The sequence below is a fragment of the Phaethon aethereus genome (genome assembly GCF_964289735.1).
Source record: "Phaethon aethereus genome assembly, chromosome: 4".
Lineage (NCBI taxonomy): Eukaryota > Metazoa > Chordata > Aves > Phaethontiformes > Phaethontidae > Phaethon > Phaethon aethereus.
The window spans coordinates 41,657,544-41,678,045 of record NC_138578.1 but is presented as its reverse complement, the minus strand read 5'-3'; positions in this window follow the sequence as shown (position 1 = coordinate 41,678,045).

The following is a 20,502-nucleotide window of genomic DNA, read 5'->3' as shown; positions in this document are numbered from 1 at the left end:
CACCTGTTGTCCCTGTCTGCTCGTAGCATTCGCAGCTGCTTTGTAAACTCACAGAACATTCTGCAGTCAGCTGAATTTAAAAAAAAATTGTGGATACGCATCCCTCCAACTCGGGTTGTTGTACTGCTCATCGGGCAAGTGCAGTTTTAAGAGAGCTGGCTATGACTAACACAAGGCACTGAGGGTGTGCTCTGTAGGTCTTGCCATTAACATCAGATACCCCTTTTTAGGAAGACTCAAATTCCTTTCCCTTTTCATAGCTTAGTTAGCTCACAAGCTTTGGTGAGGTGTTCGACATGTTTTGGTGAGATTAAGTGGTCTGCTGGACTTTAGTCCCTGTGAAGAAGAGGCGATTGGATCTCTTCTACTGTAACTGTAATGCATCTGATTGATTGATTGATTAATTGATTGATTTCCATGTGCCTGAGGGGGCTGGAGGGCTACACCAAATTTTACCAAGTTTGGGGTGTCAGAACAGAGTAGTGATTAACAAAATACTTCGTTGATTTTGTTTGAAAGCTAGCAAAGACTACTGAGGTTTTCTCTTCTTTCAAAAAAACTCCATAGTAATCTGTAGTAAGAGTCGAATTTTGCAGCTACAATGCTGTGATTCTTTTTCCTTATTTCTCAAGAATAATGCAGCTATTTTAACACATACTGTAATTCAAAATCAATTGGTTTTGAGCATTACGCAAATCTTCGGCGCTTGCTCAGTTTCACTATGCTTCTGTATAGTCCACTGTGCTGCATTAGTGTTAATGAACCGAAACATGCTGTGGTTCAAAATCTGTTGTGTGAAGTTGTTTACCTGTTTTCTAGTGTAAACATTCATTCTTCAAGAGAACAAAATCTAGAGATGATTTTAAAGATGTCACCAGTATAAATCCAAGCCAAATCGCAAAGTAAAAAATTAGTATAAAAACATGCTTGGTTCATGTGAGGCATACATTTTAAAATTGAGGTTGGAATAGTTAAGAACTGTCTTAAGAATTCTTAGTGCTCTAACAACTGTGGCAGCTACCTGAAAAGTACAGCTGTATCTATATGGAAGTTTATGCCTTTATTTTGTGTTGGAAAGTTTTCGTATTTGCTCAGTGTGATGAAGAGATTCGTGCAAAGCTAATGTGTCTTCATCGTATTTAATTGTGACGAAACAGATGTCACAAGTTTATTTGTTAGTGTAACTCAAATGAGAGGATACACAACGTGAGATGACACAGTAACAGCACAAGATGATGATACCAGTCCATGTTTCTTAATGTGCAAGTGAACTTGCTTCCCTCAATTCCCCCATATGCTCGGAAACATAGACTAGTTTCCAATGAAAGGAGGAAATCAAATGCTGAGTAGGGCTGCTTGCTTCAGCAGTAGGAGCTCTAGGATCTGTCCCTAGAACTCCTGCCAGAATGTAGTAAGGAGGCTCCTTTGAAGGCACAGCAGCTTAAAATGCATGGTTTAAATAAGACTGATTACTCAATAATTTTTTAAAGGAAGCCTACAAACAGTTTTAGTTTGTGCCTTGAAAATGTACCTGAATATAATCTTTGCTCATGGGAAGACAATGTTATTAGTTAAAAAAAAAAAAATAGTCGTAATGCTGTAAGTAAGGCAAGTTCAAAGGAAAGGAAGGCAGGAGGAAAATTAGAATGAGACAGTGTTGTGCCAGCATCTATGGATTTAAGTACCTGATTGATCCTATCACTGACTAAAAAAGTGTGAGGATTCGAAGTTCATTGCTCACGCCGCTTTTCCCCTCCTAATTTCCCCACCCACATGTTTTTATTAGGCTATGTAGCTTTATAGCATATCATCTCAATTAGAAATTACACGTGAGTGCTGAGGCGAGTTCAGCTCCCATAGTGGCATCGTGGCCCAAAGCATCTGTAGGAATTGCACCATTGACCAGCCTAGAAGCTGAGGACGTGTTATTGGCACATTAAGGAGTTCCTCAGTAGAAGTAGTTTATAGGGGGTGTTTGCCCAGACGTAATTTAGTAAATCCATTACAAACTGACATCCATTACATTGCCTGACTGAGTGCAAGGAATTGTCCAGAGTTGTTGCTTATATAAATGGTAATTTACTTAGATTCTGATGTAAAAGTGGAATAATGCGATTGAAAAGTTGTCTGTCTTGTCCATTAAGACAGCTTGATTTTTATGTAGTAGAAACTGCATTATTTTAGCTCGCTGCATAGTAACTTCTCTTTGAATCAGCAATACGGGTAGAAAAACCATTGCTATCTCAGTAAATTTCCTGTCTCAGTTTTGTAAAGATAAAAGAAATGTCAGTGGTGGCACAAGGTATGTCTTAAGGCCAAATAGGTAATGAGTAGATCCCCCGATTTACAGTTCACTCCTATGATTCACAGATCTGACTTATACCATAAGCACTAGCTGCCTGCTTAACTGTTCTCTGGCCGTATTTAGGTTTCAGTTATTATAAGAAAGTGAGTGAAAGAAGCTCTTTTTTTCCCCTTTCAAATCTGTAATATGTGTCTTTTACTGTTAATTAGAGGTCAATTTATCTTAAATTCTCTCCCACTCCACTGCTCCTTGAATACCACTACGTAACAATGGGAAAAAAAGGCCTATTAATCTTCAACAGCAGGAATAAAATTTCATAAAATTCCTATTATTTGCCACTGTACAGGACAGGTATTTTTCTTTCTATGTGCAGACAGGAACCTTCCCATGCAGCCCCCATTTTCTTTGGCACAACAGAGTGAATGTGGCTATCATGAACAGCACAGGGTGTCAGAGGGCTCTACTGCCTGCTACGTCTCATCTCTGTTATCCTTCGTGCTCCTGTGCAGCTGATATAGTTACGCTGAGACCTGACCACAGAGGGATCAGCTCTACCACGGAGTAAAGATTTGCTGAAGGGGAATTGCGTAAGCCTAAGGGCTTTGTAGTGGTGCTTCTGCCGCTTGCCCAAGCGTGATGAAAGAAAGGGAAAGATTCTTCTCTTTTTGCGTAGTGCGGTTATACAAACTAGATAGTCCTACAACAATGGCCCTTCTGGGCTCTGTACTTTAGCTTCATAAAAGACATTCGCATCTCCATCCCCCAGCCTGTATAGATTCTGGGGGTTGCACCGACCCAGGTGCAGGACCTTGCACTTGGCCTTGTTGAACCTCATGAAGTTCATACTGGCCTATTTCTCAAGTTTGTCCAGGTCCCTCTGAATGGCATCCTGTCCCTTGGGCATGTCAACCGCACCACTCAGCTTGGTGGCAACAAATGATTACTGCATTGAAATGCTGCAGTGAAATTCCCAGAGCTCCGTGAATTTTTTTTCATAGCTATGTTGCTAAGAAATGAGCTGAATGATGCCGTTTCAAGGCAACTTTAGATTTGAAATCATCCCAAATGAAAATTAAGAAACATTTAATAAGAATATCAGCTACAGTTAGACAGAGATACATGATCCAATGGTATGTTCCATCCTGGCTTAAGTTATTTGTCAGAGACAAAATCCTTTAACTTTACATACATGGCAAGGTCTACATTAAGTATTACTGGTTCAGGAATGGATAATGACTTAGAATAGATTTTTACGCAAAGTTCTTTAAAAACATCACTTGAATGCTCAATGACAGTCAAAGAAAGCCAGTTATATCAGGAATTATTTTAGGGACAATGAAAAGAAATAGAGAACAAACCCCAAAGAACATCATTTATGTCACTGTATAAGCACATGCTGCTCCTTCTCTGTGCTAACCTCTGTGTCTCCTCTGTTTCCAAAGAGTATAAATGTTACAGGAAAGGATGACGAGGATGATCAAAGTTAAGATTGGTTCATAGGAAGAAGATAAACACGTTGGGATGCTCAGTCCTGCAGTAAAGGTGATAAGTGGGGATATGACAGAGTATGATAAAATCATAGGTGCCTTAGAGAAAGTGAATATCAGTTTTTTCAAATCCCTTTGAGTTCTGGAGGAGCAAATTCACATGCCACTAACGGTATTCATCTACTCAGTATAAGAATACCAACACATCTAAAATGGGACATACTGAACCAAAGGCACTGATTTCCATTGGGCTTTGCCTTTACCCTGTGGAAGACCATAACAGCTACCATTTAGTAAAAGGCATTATGCCTAAGCAGTGCTGTCTAGCAGACACCACCTGGCAAATAATGAAGGAGGAAACAAATTAAAATGATGAATCATTATGAGAATAGTTACTTTTTCTGTTTGTCCAGTGCAGCAACTTGTTCTTCAGTGTATGATCTAGTTGTAGTGGTAATTGTGAGCCCTTCCCTCTGAATCTTACCAGACTGTGATACTGGTTTTGGACAAGGTACTGTCATTTCTTCCTTAAAGTAAATTCAGAAGGTCAACACAAGGATGACATGCACAAAAGAACCAGCCATTAATGACAGTAATAAGACTGCCTCTTTCTGCAGAAAATGAATTCCTATAGCTATGCTTCTAGCCGCTACTCAAGTGTCTTGCTCCAGAAAATGGCTTCCAGTCTTCTTTGAGCTATGAAGACATATAGCAGATCCTGACTTTCCTCCTTGAAGCTGTTGGAGAGAACCAGAACAGAGCTTTTACACGTCCTTCCAGTCCTATGAGTCACCCTTCAAATGGCATCTTTTCAGCAGGCTCATGATGCAATCAACACATCCTCAGAAGAAACGGTCTTGACTACAGAGGGAGCAGGTATGACTTTCAGTTATACCTCCTCTATGCCAAACTGTAATATGTTGTTCCCTTCACATGTGACTTTAGTGGGGAGACTTCTATTTCATTGCAAAGAGCTCATTCACTGTTGTTCTGCTCTCTTTGGCTATATTCTATTGAAAACCATTACAGCTAATAGCTGTCTGCTGCACAAGTCAATTCTCCATGCATCTGGATGTATTCTCCACCTTCATTGCACCTATTTTGCCACTAAACAATTCCAGTCTTCTGAGAACTGCTACAGCAGTGAAGTACTTCTTATACCAGCTTTCCTTTGCTCTCACACTTGTTCCTCTGGCTTGTTCCCTGAAAGAAGACTTGTCCAGTAGAATTTTGTCAAATGCTTTATAAAAAGTCCAAATAATCAGGCCATATGTCTTGCTATTGTTGATCTTCATTGTAAATTCTTGAAAGGGAAATCTAGTGTTAGGGAAGAACTACTGGCGTGCTTGTTGCCCTTTCCTTTTATTGGTTGAATATTAGGACTGGGAAAGCCACATCTTGATCATCAGGGAAAAAAAATTGCATGACCTATTGGCTGGAATGGGTATTCTGCTTAACATCTTACTTAAGGATCTCATCCAGTAGTATTAAAAAATGGATGTTCATCAGGTTAGACCGGGCTCTGAGCAACCTGATCTAGTTAAAGATGTCCCTGCTTGTTGCAGGGGATTGGACTAGATGGCCTTTAAAGGCCCCTTCCAACCCAAACTATTCTATGTAAAAATGGTGAAAGCTTTCCTTTCACCAAGGCTTTTGTCATTAATAGCATTTGACTGGCATAAAGGAGTCACTGATAATTTACTCTAACATGCTTGTGAAGAAAAAGACCTTCATAGCGGTTCAAATGTAATACTAATTTTTTGTGAGAAATCATTTAATACCTCACTACTGTTAGAACCTGGATTTTTATTTCAGTCTTAGTTAAATACTAAAAGTTTCTTTAAAAACTCATTTATTTGACTTCTTTATTACTGGGAAAAAATGTAATTAATGCCTTTTTAACTAAAGCAATTTTAAGAGATTTTCTCCCTCTTTTTTTTTCCTAGAGGGCAAAATCTATACATACAAAAAAATATATCTTGTACTTACTTTAATTTCATTTAAAGAAAAAAAATCTCTGGGTAACTGTACTTGCCACTATCTGCCAGATCCCATAATGAAAGTAGTATAATGCCATAGTGACTGTGCTGGCAATGTTAGAACTAACTTGAATTTATTATTTATTCCTTGCTAATGCTAGGATACACTGCAGATCTCATCTGGAAACTTTCTTTTACAATTTCCAGACTTAAAAGTTTTCAACAGCTGCCAAACTTCTTTACTTCTTAGAGTCAAATCTCAAAATTTTCTCATTTGGCACTTGCTCATTTCAGATTAAGTGCATTTCTTCAGTGTGTACATCATGTATCTAGGGACAAGGCCAAGTTCAGCTGGGGTCAAGTCCTATTTATGTCCCCACAAGGACCTTGTAGAGAAAGGAGACAGATCTGTCCCTAGAATTGTTAAGAGTTAATTATTTTTACTTAGCCCTTTTGGGTTCCTTATTTTCTTTGGGGAGTCATTTATAAGACTGAATGCGAGTGTCAATTCACCGTTTGTTTTTTTGTATGTATTTTTAGGAAGTTGTTTCTTCAGACACAGGACACTACCTATGAAATAATTGTTAAATTTCCTTTAAAAACCTTTTTTCCCCTGATCATACCCTTTTCCTTTTCCCATTTGCTTGCCTGCTTGGAGTCAGTGACCAAAGGTGTTTCATATGGTGACAGTGATGTTTTACACTAGTTTTCAGGATTTGTTCTTTTTCAGTTCCTAGTCTGTAGTCCACTGGAAAATACTGATTTGGCATGCAGATATAGAAAAGTTTCTGTTGTGTCATTCCACAAAAGTGTCAGAAAGTGTCTTCCTGCACTCCGCAGATTTAGGTAGATGGATTGTAGTATCTCTGGGACACCAAAATTTATCGCCTTCATTTTTGAGGGAAAAGTATGGAGCTTCTTTTCAACACAGTTGAAAGGTAATTCCATTTTTCTTTTTATTTGATTTTGCAGGATTAGGATTAGGTTTATGATTAATGCTATCTGTGAAGGCAGTGTCTAATGAAAATTTTCAGTAGAGAAGGATAATTCCACAGTTACTACTTCAGAATGGGGTTTATTCTGTGAAGACATAATTCCAGAAAGGCTGTGGTAGTGACTACTCTTGGATGAACACTAGATGACAGAAGAAACAGAATATTACATGTGTTTGCTGCCCAGTAGATAAATTTTATCTTCTTTTCCTTAGAAAAGAGTGATCATAAATTCTTCTTTGCAAAACACAAACAGGAAGGCCTTGTTTCTATACCAAGAAATAAATAAAAAGTAATAACTGTGGTAATTAAAGTTTCTGTTATGTAGCATATGTTCCAGCATTTGGTAAAATTAAATAGTTGCATAATTTCCATTTTGCTTTTATCATTTGTAAAATACTGCATAAGTGTTAGTGTATTAAATATTAAATGTGTGCTGTGCAATAGCTTGGAAAAGCTTATCAATGTTCTACTTGTATTTGAGTTCTTCTGATATTATAGACCACTAATCTTGTTAAAATCTTGACCATCAGTGAATTCCCTAAAAACAATTTAAAAACCACAGCAAAATTATTTGGGAAAATTTTTATTTTCAGTTTTCATTGAAAATTAAAAAAACACAATTTGTTTTCATTTTGCATTTTTTTAAAATGAGCTCCATAACGTGTCTGGAGAACAGAGCTCTGAAATGAACCCAGGGAGGTGGTAGAATTTTCATCCATGGAGGCTTTCAAAAGCCAGACAGACATGATTCTGGGCAACCTGTTCTAGGTGATCCTGCTTGAGCAGAGGGTTGGGCAAGATGACCTCCAGTGTTCCCTTCCAACCTCAGCCGTTCTGTGATTCTGTGAAATGGAAATCAGGAAACCATTTTCTATTCACTGTTTATTATTGATCTTACATGGGTTTTAGCACATGCCAACCCTTCTTGCTCATCTATTTCCTGTTAGAGAGTACTAGAAGACAGTATACATTATTCAGGGCCCACATTATTTAAATACCACTTACTGAAATGGAGCCAAGGTCTTTCTGGGGCATCCCAGAAAAAACTACTAACTGGTTCATTTGGATGGGATTGTCAGCTCAGGACTGTGCTGTGGCTTTTAACAATGTTATTAAAAGAGAAGATGTTTAAATGCTGTGAAAGTATAGTGACTGTACCGAGCAATGCGTAAGACCCAAATGAGGAGACATCAGTAGGGGTTTCATGGGTTTTATTGTGTTTGGTGGATTTTTTTTCAATTTTTTTTGATGGAAACAGGGGTTACAGGGGGAGATGAGAGTTCCAGAAAGAAGTTTGAGAGAATTGATAGGCCAAAAGTTGGTTTAAACAAACTCACAAGACTTCCCTCCCCTAAAAGTAGAACTGTTCTGTATAGCACGTGCTGTTCGTGATTTTTTACTCAAAAACACAAGCAAACTGCTGCACTTGTCAAGGGTTACTATAGTCTATGTGTCACTACTGTCCAACAAAACTTCATTCTAAATCATAATTGTTACTATATTGATCCTTCTTGATGATTATCTGGCTTTTTCTTCTTTTAGGGAACAGTTGGGAGTTTTTACCATTTCCATACTTGTGAAACTTACTGCTAAGTTTTGCATGTCACTGTTTTTTCTGTCCGTGCATCCTGTCTGCTAATGGTTTTAGTAATCAGCATCTTTCCCTTGCTACTTGATTTATTTCACTACAGATCAGACCTTAAAATAAATCTGGGATTAAAAACTTCATTTTATTTCACAGAATCACAGAACCATTAAGGTTGTAAAAGACCTTTAAGATCATGAAGTCCAACCATCAACCCAACACCACAATGCCCACCAAACCATGTCCTGAAGTGCCACGTCCACATGTTTTTTGAACACTTCCAGTGATGGCGACTCCACCACCTCGCTGTTCCAATGTTTGACCACTCTCTTGGTGAAGAGATTTTTCCTAATATCCAATCTAAACCTCCCCTGGTGCAACTTGAGGCCATTTCCTCTCGTCTTATTGCTAGTTACTTGGGAGAAGAGACCAACACCCACCTCACCATAACCCTCTTTCAGGTAGTTGGAGAGAGCGATAAGGTCTTCCCTGAACCTCCTCTTCTCCAGACTGAACAACCTCAGTTCCCTCAGCAGCTCCTCGTAAGACTTGTGCTCCAGACCCCTCACCACCTTTGTTGCCCTTCTCTGGACACGCTCCAGCACCTCAATGTCCTTCTCGTAGTGAGGGGCCCAAAACTGAACACAATATTCAAGGTGCGGCCTCACCAGCGCCGAGTACAGGGGCGCAATCACTTCCCTACTCCTGCTGGCCACACTATTTCTGATACAGGCCAGGACGCTGTTGGCCTTCTTGGCCACCTGGGCACACTGTCGGCTCATGTTCAGCCGGCCGTCAACCAGCACCCCCAGGTCCCTTTCCGCTGGGCAGCTCTCCAGCCACTCTTCCCCAAGCCTGTAGCGTTGCATGGGGTTGTTGTGACCAAAGTGTAGGACCCTGCACTTGGCCTTATTAAACCTCATACAGTTGACCTCTGCCCATCGATCCAGCCTGTCCAGATCCCTCTGCAGAGCCCTCCTACCCTCCAGCAGATCAACACTCCCACCCAACTTGGTGTCATCTGCAAACTTACTGAGGGAGCACTCGATCCCCTCATCTAGATCATCTATAAAGATATTAAACAAGACTGGCCCCAGAACCGAGCCCTGGGGAACACCGCTTGTGACCGGCCACCAGCCGGATTTAGCTCTTCTTACCACAACTCTCTGGGCTCGGCCGTCCAGCCAGTTCTTTACCCAGTGAAGAGTAAACCTGTCTAAGCCACGAACCACCAGTTTCTCCAGGAGAATGCTGTGGGAGACGCTGTCAAAGGCTTTACTAAAGTCCAGGTAGACAACATCCACAGCCTTTCCCTCATCCACTAGGCGGGTCACCTGGTCATGGAAGGAAATCAGGTTGGTCAAGCAGGACCTGCCCTTCATGAATCCATGCTGGCTGGGCCTGATGCCTTGGTTGTCCTGCACATGCCCTGCAAGTGCCCTCAAGATGAACCACTCCATAATCTTCCCGGGTACAGAGGTCAGGCTGACAGGCCTGTAGTTCCTGGGAGCCTCCTTCCGGACTTTCTTGTAGATGGGTGTCACACTGGCAAGCCTCCAGTCTTCTGGGACCTCCCCTGTTAACCAGGACTGCTGATACATGATGGAGAGTGGCTTGGCAAGCTCCTCCGCCAGCTCTCTCAGTACTCTCAGGTGGATCCCATCGGGCCCCATAGACTTGTGAATGTATTTCACCATTCAGGAACAGAGCGCTGTAGGTTCGTTGGGCTACTTACAGAAGAAATTTGGATTTCACCCAGCAACATTGAAGCAAATGTCCCTAGGAAGCCCAGTGACAGGAGAGAGCAATCCTCTCCCCATTTCTTTGGCATCTGAACTGTCAACAGCAGGTTCTCAGCCAGTACAAAGGAAAGCACTAGAGAAGTCTTTGAATGATTTTTTTTTTTTTTCCCTGCTGTTTGTCTCTATTAGTTACCTTAAATATTTATTGTATGTTAGCTGTCAGGAAAGAAAGGTTATTGTGGCTAAGCAATAAAGAGAATCAGGATTAGAGTAGCTCCACACTTCTGACAGAAACAGACATGTTTGTTAGTGACAGCAGGGACTGGGATAGACTGGGAGCATGCTGTGAGATCTCTGATTAAGTCTGTAGTTACAATGTGATGTGGCAGCTTAAGGATAAAGGAAGAAACAGTTTTTGTATTATTTCCAATAAAAAGAATGATTCATGGGATGCTACTTTTTTTTTTTTTTTTTTTGCCTATTCTCTACAAATTTCTGTGATTCAGAAGTAAAATGCAGAAGCCTTTACACAATTTGCAGTGATTTCTCATTGTCTGGTAAATGGTATTTTTGTCTGAGAAAGAACTGAAGAATCTGTCCCGAGTAAAAGTCAGTGTTGCCTGATTACCTAAATATTGCAGGATGTACCCAATAAAGTTCCTTGTGAGCTAAGAGCTACAGATCTTATTTGCTCTAAGGTCAGATTCCTTCACCGTGGGATTTTTTTAATGCCATTCTTGAACCTTAGTCTCCCCCATGGTAGCTTGATGAGTTGCCATTGGACTGGTAGGAGAGCAAATTTCTTAATTCTTTTACCATTCTGAAAAAAAGCCTCTAATAGGTCTAAGGAACTTTCATTTGCTTTGCAGTCAAAAAAATGACACATTAAATGCAACACACAGAGGAGCATTTTATCACTGGAGAGTTCACAGACTTGAGAAGCTGATTTGCCTGTCAAATGTAAGAAATAGAACTCTAGCTAATTCCCTAAACACATAATAATTAACAAATCTCACATTTTTGCACCTGAATTGCTGTAAAAAAATACAGAAAGCAGCTTAAAAAGAGCTTCAAAAATTCACTACTTCCACTGTTAATTTGGAAATGCCCTGTAATGAAGTTACTGGTGAATGAGTCTGTGCAGCGTCTAGAGTATGTATAGAGAGAAGCAATGACTATACATCACAGGAGGATTTGTATTCACTCCCGCAGTGACAAGGCGACTGTGCTGTAAAATCAAATAAAAAAAGGACATTAACATGTGTGGTCCACATTCGTTATCACGTGGCACTTCTGGAGTCCATGGGCAGCATGTGTCCCTTCAGCTATACATCAACACTACAAGTTGCTCTCAGCTGTCACACCTAACAGGGCTCGGTGGTCTTTTTACGCCCCAGGCTGCTCTGCTGCAGGGTGATGGGGTTGTGATGGGCAGCTTGAGCCTACTCTTCTTTGGAGCCAATAGCAGGTTTAGAAAATATTTTTCTTTTCAGATTTCCAATTTCTTCTTGTGAAAAGATACTATGGACAGCAAGGGAATGGCAGAACTGTGCTTTGTGGGCTGCAGTGGTGTGCAAGGACAGAAATGCAGGACAAAGGGGGTAATGGCATTGTTGTTGGTCTAGTGAAAAGTTTCAGATATATTGGTCTAATTATAGTTAAATACCAAATGCGAGTGGGAAGTCATTTAAATTCCCTAAGCTAGATGGTCTAATTCATCTCTCATTTAAAGCACTTTGATTTGAAAATTTTGCAAGGGTCTAACGCTCTATTTTATCACATTTAGTTCTATAGAAAGGTGGGAGAGCAATGTATTTCACGCTCAGGGTTTTACAGTCTGGGTGTATGAAGTGAGAACTTAACCACAAAGAACTGCCAGCATCTTGCTGTTACGGTAATAAGCTGGACATGGTTTCCTACTTGTGCATTTCTACCTCTGGATGAAAACCACCAGGAAAGTAAAATCTCCTTAACCACCCTTTCTAAAACATGTAGATTTGTACTTTTTTTGTCCCTGCAGCCTACAGCAGGTATGGATACTGCAGTGGTCCTGAACAGTTTGGTTTTCTCTTTTTAAAACAAACAAACAAGAAAGCCTCAGTAAGTCAAACTTGATGCATAGCTGAACTCTTGAGACTGGTTAACTGACCTTCTGTAATGACTGTGGGAGATCTGAAATGGATTCTCTCTGAACATCTACCAGACGTTCACTTGCTGGGGAGCTAGATTTCCCCTCTTTCCCCTCAGCGTCTCGACTGGCCTTGTTCACTCCAATTGTTTTGTAGTGAATGAAGCTTGAAGCCCAGGGAAACCAAGGGATTAACCTATAGGCTGAGGCTTGCTTTCCCAAAATGTGTTGTCATGCACAAATGTGTTTATCTGGAAGAAAAACCATCAGGGTAAAAGGATTTTGTATTCTCTATAGTTACAAGGATTTGGAAAGGTTTACTGAGGCCATCAGCAAAGAGATTGCTTGAAAAGAGTTTTCTGTGGTCATCCCTTTACATTAATGTGAAGCCTTCAACTCATTTTATACAGGTAATGAACCCTCTATAAAAAATGATCATTAGTTACTCTGACCTCCTCTGTTTCCAATCAGAGGTAATGTATTATCTGAAAGAGATTGTGCATTTAAATATACATGTTCTGAAGAAAGGAAAATCTTGGATGTTTTATGCATTTTTGTGTTCAGCTATTCAGGCTCAAACTTTGGTACTGACTATTTGCATAAGCCTGAATCCCTTGCCTCTAGGTTAGTTTTCAAAGCGGAGTCATTGTGCAGCTTTAAATTTTGTGCTGTTTCAGCAAATTTATAAACATGTAGGGACAATTTTACTGGAAATTTTTTCAAAATAATTACCTGACCTTGGCATTTTTGGGCTTACGGTGTAATAATTTCTTTGCTGATCTCAATAAAAAGTTTCTAAACTTTTTTTCTAGTGGACAGTCAATACTTCACACTGAGATTTACTGTGGAGTTCAAGAAGAGTGCTGCTTTTTGCTTAACTTTCTCCCATGACTGATTTGCTAGGTAGCTGCATTCATAACACTCCGCTGTCTCGGCGTGACAGGCTTAGCACCTTTTTCTCTTCCTCTGAACTTCCTTAACTACCATTCTGGCATCTTTCAGGCTTAGATACTTATAAGTCATTTGAAAGGCAAACTTATAATGATGTACTGGGAAAAATACTTCTCAGCAGAATTGTCAAAGCTGGTAGTCGGGAGAATGTATGGATCCTTTTAATAACAGGAGAGATGGCATCAACCTGAATGGGGCCGACGGGGACAAAAATGAATATTTCCAGGTGAGTTCTGTCCTAGTATTCAGAAGCTGTTTCCCCTGGATCCATATTTAGAAGTCATTGATTTGCAGCTGATAAGAATTACTTACTACTCATGGCCCTGGTCCTCAGGGGTTTTGCCCTGGCTCAGATTATACTTTTTCCTGGTGCATATATGAGCAGTACTTACCTGGGAGGCATAGAGAAAAACACAGAGGAATACATGGGTATGTCAAACTGAGCCTTAGTCTTACTGTGGTCCCTGCCGTTACAGGTTAGAGTATTGCTGGTGTAAATGCTTTAAGACTGTGTTGTAGAGAAATGAAACATATTAAAGTAGTTGCCAGGCTGCCATTAACATTGTGAGCTGTTGCAGATGCCATCCGAGGGGTGAATGATGAAAACAGAACCTCTAACACATACTTTTTTGCCACCTTCAGTGCCTTACTTAAGAAGCACAGAAAAGCATTTAGTCAGTGTCTGGCTGTTTTCTCACTATCATATTACCTTTCTAGTTATTTTCTTGTCTAGACAAATTAAAGGAAAGCAGAATAAACATAGATGTGATTAAAATCTCTATCCACAACATAAAAGGTGCATGAACACTTTAAGCCTGGTCTGTAACTCCGTGTGTGGCCAGTGATTACGTTACTTGGTGCTATTCTCAACAACCTCTTGCTAAAAGGTCTTGATGAGCCTCCTTGTAAAACACACCAAGCCAGTAAGCATGGGGGCAAACTCGCTCCTCCAACACTAATGGAAAAAACAAAATAATGGCTTTCACTCTTGTGCCAAGTCGGAACAGCCCTACTTGTGCTGAGTCGCCACACAGCAGAAGGTGTCATCTGCTGCTTCTAGCTTGGTAGTTTTTTAATCTGTTAAAAACTTCTGGGTTTACATGGGAAGAAAAAAATAATTTTTTTTTGTTACCGAAGTCCAGGCACATCTTTCAAACTTGTTGTTTTTGAGACCAGTGAGTATAGTGCATCATTGATTTTGCACACGTAATTTTGCGTGTAGTCAGGAAAATAAACCTGGACTGGACTGAATGACTGTTTTTCTTGATTTGGTAGGGAAACACCACAACCTATGGCAACTGCAGAGTTCCCAACATTAAAACGCATACGGTTAGGTGCATTCACCCAAAAGAAATTCTGCTTGCGTGCGCCAGGGCTGTCTTGCCTTTGGGCACAGGTCGGCTACTGGGGACAATCAGCACGTCCTCAAGGAGCAATCCAGGTCTGAACTAAACTGCTTGTGTAGGTCCACTTCATCTCTTCTTTGTTTCCACTAATATATTGTCTGACATAGGGCCTCAAAGTAGCTTCTGAAGTGTCTGTGTGCCCAGGAAGTTGGTATTTTTTTCCTTAAATATAGATTAAATACTTATAACAGCTACTGGACTGTGCTATTCATTCCCCAGCTATCTGCCCAAAATGAGATCTCAGCTGAAGGAAAAACACAGAAGAAGGGCTTGTGCGTGAGGGAGTGTCTGAAGAAGGGGCATACTTTTCTTTTGGTATTTTTTTTTTTAAATATATGGTAGGACAAGCTCACAAGCTGTAAAGAATCGAAAATAGTGACTGCACAATAGGGTGTTTGCTGAAGTTATTGATACCGAAGGCTTATTCATCTTCTTCTGAAGTTCAATAACACTTCTTAAATAAGATCCATTTGAAAAATCCTTCACTGCAGAAAATTATTTGTGTGCAGTCTGAAGTGAAACAGGTTAGAGTTTATGTATAACCCAGATTGAAAAATAATGATTATATATTTGGGCTCATTGCCAGTAGGTGAACACTTTGAAAGTCAGAGATATGCTCAAAAGTGAGAGTTATAAGGAATTTCTGGAAAGCACTCCCTTTTTTTGGCATATCAAAGACTTGTTTTGTGGTCAGCAGCTGACATCTGTTTCTGTGTACTGGTATATCATAAGTAGCTCTTCCTGCTTTCATCTAAAGATTAGAAGATAATGCTCTAGGGCCAAATCCTAACTTAAACCACTGAAGTTAATGAGCAAAACTCTTCTCTGTCACATTAGTACACCTGCTGTCCTGAAGTGTGTTTCAATGATGGAACTTATAAAACCACAGAATCTGTTACTGGTTTGTGTTTTTGTTTTTTTTTTAAGCAGCATGGATGCAGCTTCAGGAAAATCAGTGAAGGTGGTCCCTGAGGGTTATACAGGTTGTAAGTCAGCAGAGGATTTTGTCTCTGAAGTTGCCATAACACATTTGAACTAACCTTCAGACAACTCACCTTCTCATCATACCTTTTTTTTTTAATGTAGCAGGCATTAAAAAAAAATCCAAAGCAGTAGCTGATTCACACAGGAACAGATAAAGACACTTGTAAAGACGGTGTTTTGGAGGACCTGCCTTTACACAACTGAAATTAGGGGGGAAAAAAGTACATAGAAAACTGTCATTAGTGGGAGGGATCTTCAAAGAAAAACAGTAACATAGAATGAAAGCCCATAGCCCATGACTGGAAAATTGGACAAACAATCCACAAACTGCGTGGATTATACTGGGAGAAAGATTGGGTGATCCAGTGATAAAGGCTTGGCTGGAAACCTGAAGTTCCTTTTCAGTTCCCTGCTCTGTCACAAACCCTATCAATTAGAGTAATTTTTCCTACATGTCTGACCCATGGAACAGAATTTTGAAGGGAAATATGGGAGTTTCTGGGGATGTTTAGGTGTTTTATATTTAAAGTCTTAAGGCACTAAAGAAGTTCTTGTTTTCTAGATTCAGCCCCAGGCTAAACCATGAGGTAATACTGGTTTACTCAATCTGTTGTTTGAGGAGCACTGCAAAAGGACTTGATGTACCTTGATACCAATACAAAATGGTATTGAGGGGAAGTAAATGGTTTTTTTCAGGACTGTAGTTGTTGACATAGATTCTGCTCCGGTCCCAGTATCTTCTGTGTGGATCTGGTCATTCATCTCACTGTGGCTCATTTATTAATATGTATAAAGGATACTAAATATTTTGTTTTCCTTGAACCCTGAGAGACAAAGAGTGCAAAGAGATTCAATGTTCAAAAGGAATTGCAATAATATCTATGTGAGAATAATAAATTTTTTGCAGAAGTTTAACAAAACAAACCTGTAAACTTTAGATAACTAATAGTGTTCTTACTAAAAGAAGGAAGTTTTGAACCAACATTTCAGAAGGATGATGTCATAACCCAATTATAGGCCTGTCAGTCAACTATTGATTTCTATAGAGAGGAATGTGGGGAATCGTGTGACTGATAATGGTGTGACTCTCTTAATAAAGCATTTGTCATTTCTGATGAGATTACAAATTACTTTGTAGGGATTATAGAAATATATTTGGTATAGACTCAAACTGAGAGGTTTCTATTATTTTACCTTCAGTTAATTCTTTGTTATTGGGGACCCATATCAACTATTTTTTTTTTGGTGGTTTAGGGGTTTTTGTTTGCTTGTTTTCCAAAACCACTGTAATTCTGCAAATGACACAGACTGGTGGAGTGATAAATAGGGAAGAAGACAGGCCACAGTCCCCTGGTTAACTTGACCTAAACTTCCTGTAAGAACACATGTGCAACAGTTCAGCCATATATCTGGGGAAGAAACACGGAAGCCCATCAGATACAGGATGGGCTCTTTTCTCTTAGGCAGAAGTCTTTCTGAAAAGGTCTTGTGAAGAATAATGAATAATATAATAAAATAAAAATTATCTTGTGAAGCTCACAAGATCACAGAGAGATGTTTTGACCAATCACCCCATGGAAGTAAATGTGGTCGTACAAATAGTGGAATATTGAGTAAGATGACTATGGCAATGTGTCAAGGGTATCCAGCCATGAGCTTCAGGACGTTGTGGGGCCTTGCTGTACTGTCAGCCTAAGTGATCTGTAGGTTGAATGAATCTGGACCTCCCCCATAACATGCGCCATCAGTGCTTGTAGTGACTCATAGGTTGAGAAGGATCACACTTCATAAGTTTGCCCTTGGGGAACACCAGTGTTAAGTTTTATAAATAATTAGTTAAAACTATACAAAATATAAACACAAATACGTCTACGCAGTCATCACATTCTAAAAAATGTACAAAATACATGTGTAGTGATGAGACATGATGAGGGTGTTGGTCTCTTCTCCCAACTAACTAGTGATAGGACGAGAGGAAATGGCCTCAAGTTGCACCAGGGGAGATTTAGACTGGATATTAGGAAAAATTTCTTCACCAAGAGAGTGGTCAAGCATTGGAACAGGCTGCCCAGGGAGGTGGTGGAGTCACCATCTCTGGAAGTGTTCAAAAAACGTGTGGATGTGGTGCTTCAGGACATGGTTTAGGGAACACGGTGGCGCTGGATTAATGGTTGGACTTGATGATCTTGAAGGTCCTTTCCAACCTTAGTGATTCTGTGATTCTGTGACATGTTAAGCATAAGCATGATGAATTAGGCAAAATTCCTATGGCTTCCACTGGAAAATACCCGTGAAATGCCTGTGAGAGTTTTCTGTGCCATGACTTATAACCAGTAGATATGGAGCACCAGATAGTAGCATATGGATGTCAAGGAGCAAAGCTGCAATAAAAAAGCACAGTGTTCATGGTCCCCTCACTATAAGGATGCTGTAAATCCAGCAGCACTCTTTCCAAATTACTATTGTACCTTGATATATCATGATATAAAAAACTGACCTTGATCATGATTTGACTTTAGGCAGTGGAATACATGAGCTGTTCACAACTGTGCCTACCTGGTCAGCTTCTCTACCTCATGGTTGCTGCCTTTGAAGCTATAGGTGGACTGGTGGCTCTTGGGTTGGTTTCTTGGGGATTTTGTTGTTCCTAATTAAAAGAGAAGTAGAAGGAGGAGCCCGTAAAGAATATTCTGTATTATCCCGTATGCAGAGCGCTCAGATCTCATCACAGCATCACACACAGGGAACGCCAGGTACCACAGAAACTGTTGGATACATTTTCATATACGTCAGAGATGTTAAGCTGTTTAGGCAAGGTGCTCTGCCATGACAGGTCCAAGAGGCTACGATGCGATTGTGCCTTTGTTAGGCACAATCATTTCAATGTTCTCATGGAGGTCCTGTTGTCACCTCTACTTAAACCTATCGGAAACACTTTATCGCTTGCCATTTGATTTACAAAAGGAATATAGACTCAAATGAATTCTAGATGCACAAATTTATCTGATGTATGCCTGATGCTATGGATTATTGTTTAATAAAATATCAGCAGTCATTTTTTTTACTGCATCTGAATAAGGGAAGCTGTGGTTGGTATAGAAAAATGAGAGATGTGTTTGCTTATCAGCTCTTAGGTATGAAACCATTCATATGGAAGAAGGGAGGCAAGAAGGAAGGGAGGAAAAGAAAATCTGTGGGTTTAGAATCCTGGTTTATTACTATTTTTATAAGATCTGTTCAATGTGTGGCTTTTCTTGAATATTTGTTATTCACCTTACGGCTCTCAAAATAATACACGCAGTATGTTGGTTATAGAAAGGGTTGACTACTGAGAATGTTACCTTCTGTGTGCCAGTAATGAATGAAGAAACTATGTCAGCACAACCTAAATCCAGAGAAACAAAATAAACTAAAACCTGTGAAGCACAGAATAATGAACATATGGGGAAAAGGCATTTAACACTGAAAACCTGAAATGGATTCAGAAGACAACTAGACTATTTTCTTTAGAAGCAGAGCACTAAAACAGTCTGGTAACATACAAGTGAGTGAATGTAAACATAAATGGAAAAAGAGCAATCATTTTTAGCCAGTGTTTCTAGCCCCCCCCCCCAGTAATTTGCGATCTGCAATGTAGGACATGCTTTGGGTAAGAAATGGTGGGGAGAGAAGGAAGAAAATAATTTGTGAACATTTTAAATTCGTGTTGCAGTTTATAATATGTCTCCTGTCATACTTTAAATGTAGAATCGATTGTCCCTGCAGGCTGAAGTCAGCTGCTGCACTTCTCTAGCAGTCAGCCTACCTTTCTTCAACTAGATGAGGCATGTAATTGGTGATGGGTTTTATCACCAGCCATGGAGCTTACTCATTTGAGAATAGACCCCAAATTTTATTTATATTGCTGGCTCAAGGCAAGATAGTGTCTGAATGACAAATCAAGGAGTTTCCTATGTTAGTTTGCACATTTTTAACCTTTTGTAAACAGGCATAAAACGAAAGGGGACTCCAACTCGCTCCAAAGGGGGCAAGAAGTTGTGTTTTCTGTGTCTGGATTGTGAACAATCTGGTAAGGACCTGCTCATTCAAAGTAAATCCGAATTCATGACAAACTCAGCTCCTTTTACAGGGGTTGTTCATACCACTACTGCTGCATCCCCCTGGGATTTATATCTTTCAATATTTACAGTATCATATTATGCATTCTTGAGAACATTGCAAAATCCTACCTTGGCTACTTGAGCGTCAGCTTCTCTCCACTTTTTTCCTTCTTCCTCTTACTTAATAATCATGCAGGTTGCTCTTCTCTTCCACTTAATATTTTTCTTGTATTTGCATATCTGGAAATGAAGCATGGTATTCCTGCTACCCTTACAGCTGAGGCGCACTTGTTTCTTTTGGCTAATGTGAGTGGGACTTTTGCATCTTCAGTTTAAAATTCCTTCAACTCTCAGGTTTTTTTCATCATTTGCATTTAGTATCTATGTCACCTCCATGGAATAATTTTTCCTGATTTATCTAAAGATTAAGTGGCCAGTATTTTTCTAAAACTTTATTTACTGGGTGATTTTCCACAGTTCAGATCTTTTGGTTTGTTTCTCTTTTTTAATGTTTTGTATCACCTTCCATTTTGGCTTAATCTTTATATATAATTCTGGGCTGTTTATTACCTTATTGTAATGATTAATGAAGACAGAAGCCATCACAATACCTTATATTGATTCCCATAAACTAGCCTACTTGCCTGTCTAGATTAACCAGCTCATGATATAGCCTTTCTACTTGTGAATCTATCAAGTGAAAAATTTTTGTTTAAGTGAAAACCTTTTTTTACTAAGCCAGTCTGTTAATATCAGTCTGTTTACTGTGGAAATGGAATACCTTGAGATGGTGAAAGAGAAGAAGAAGGAGGAACATACTCTGTAGCTACTTAACATGCT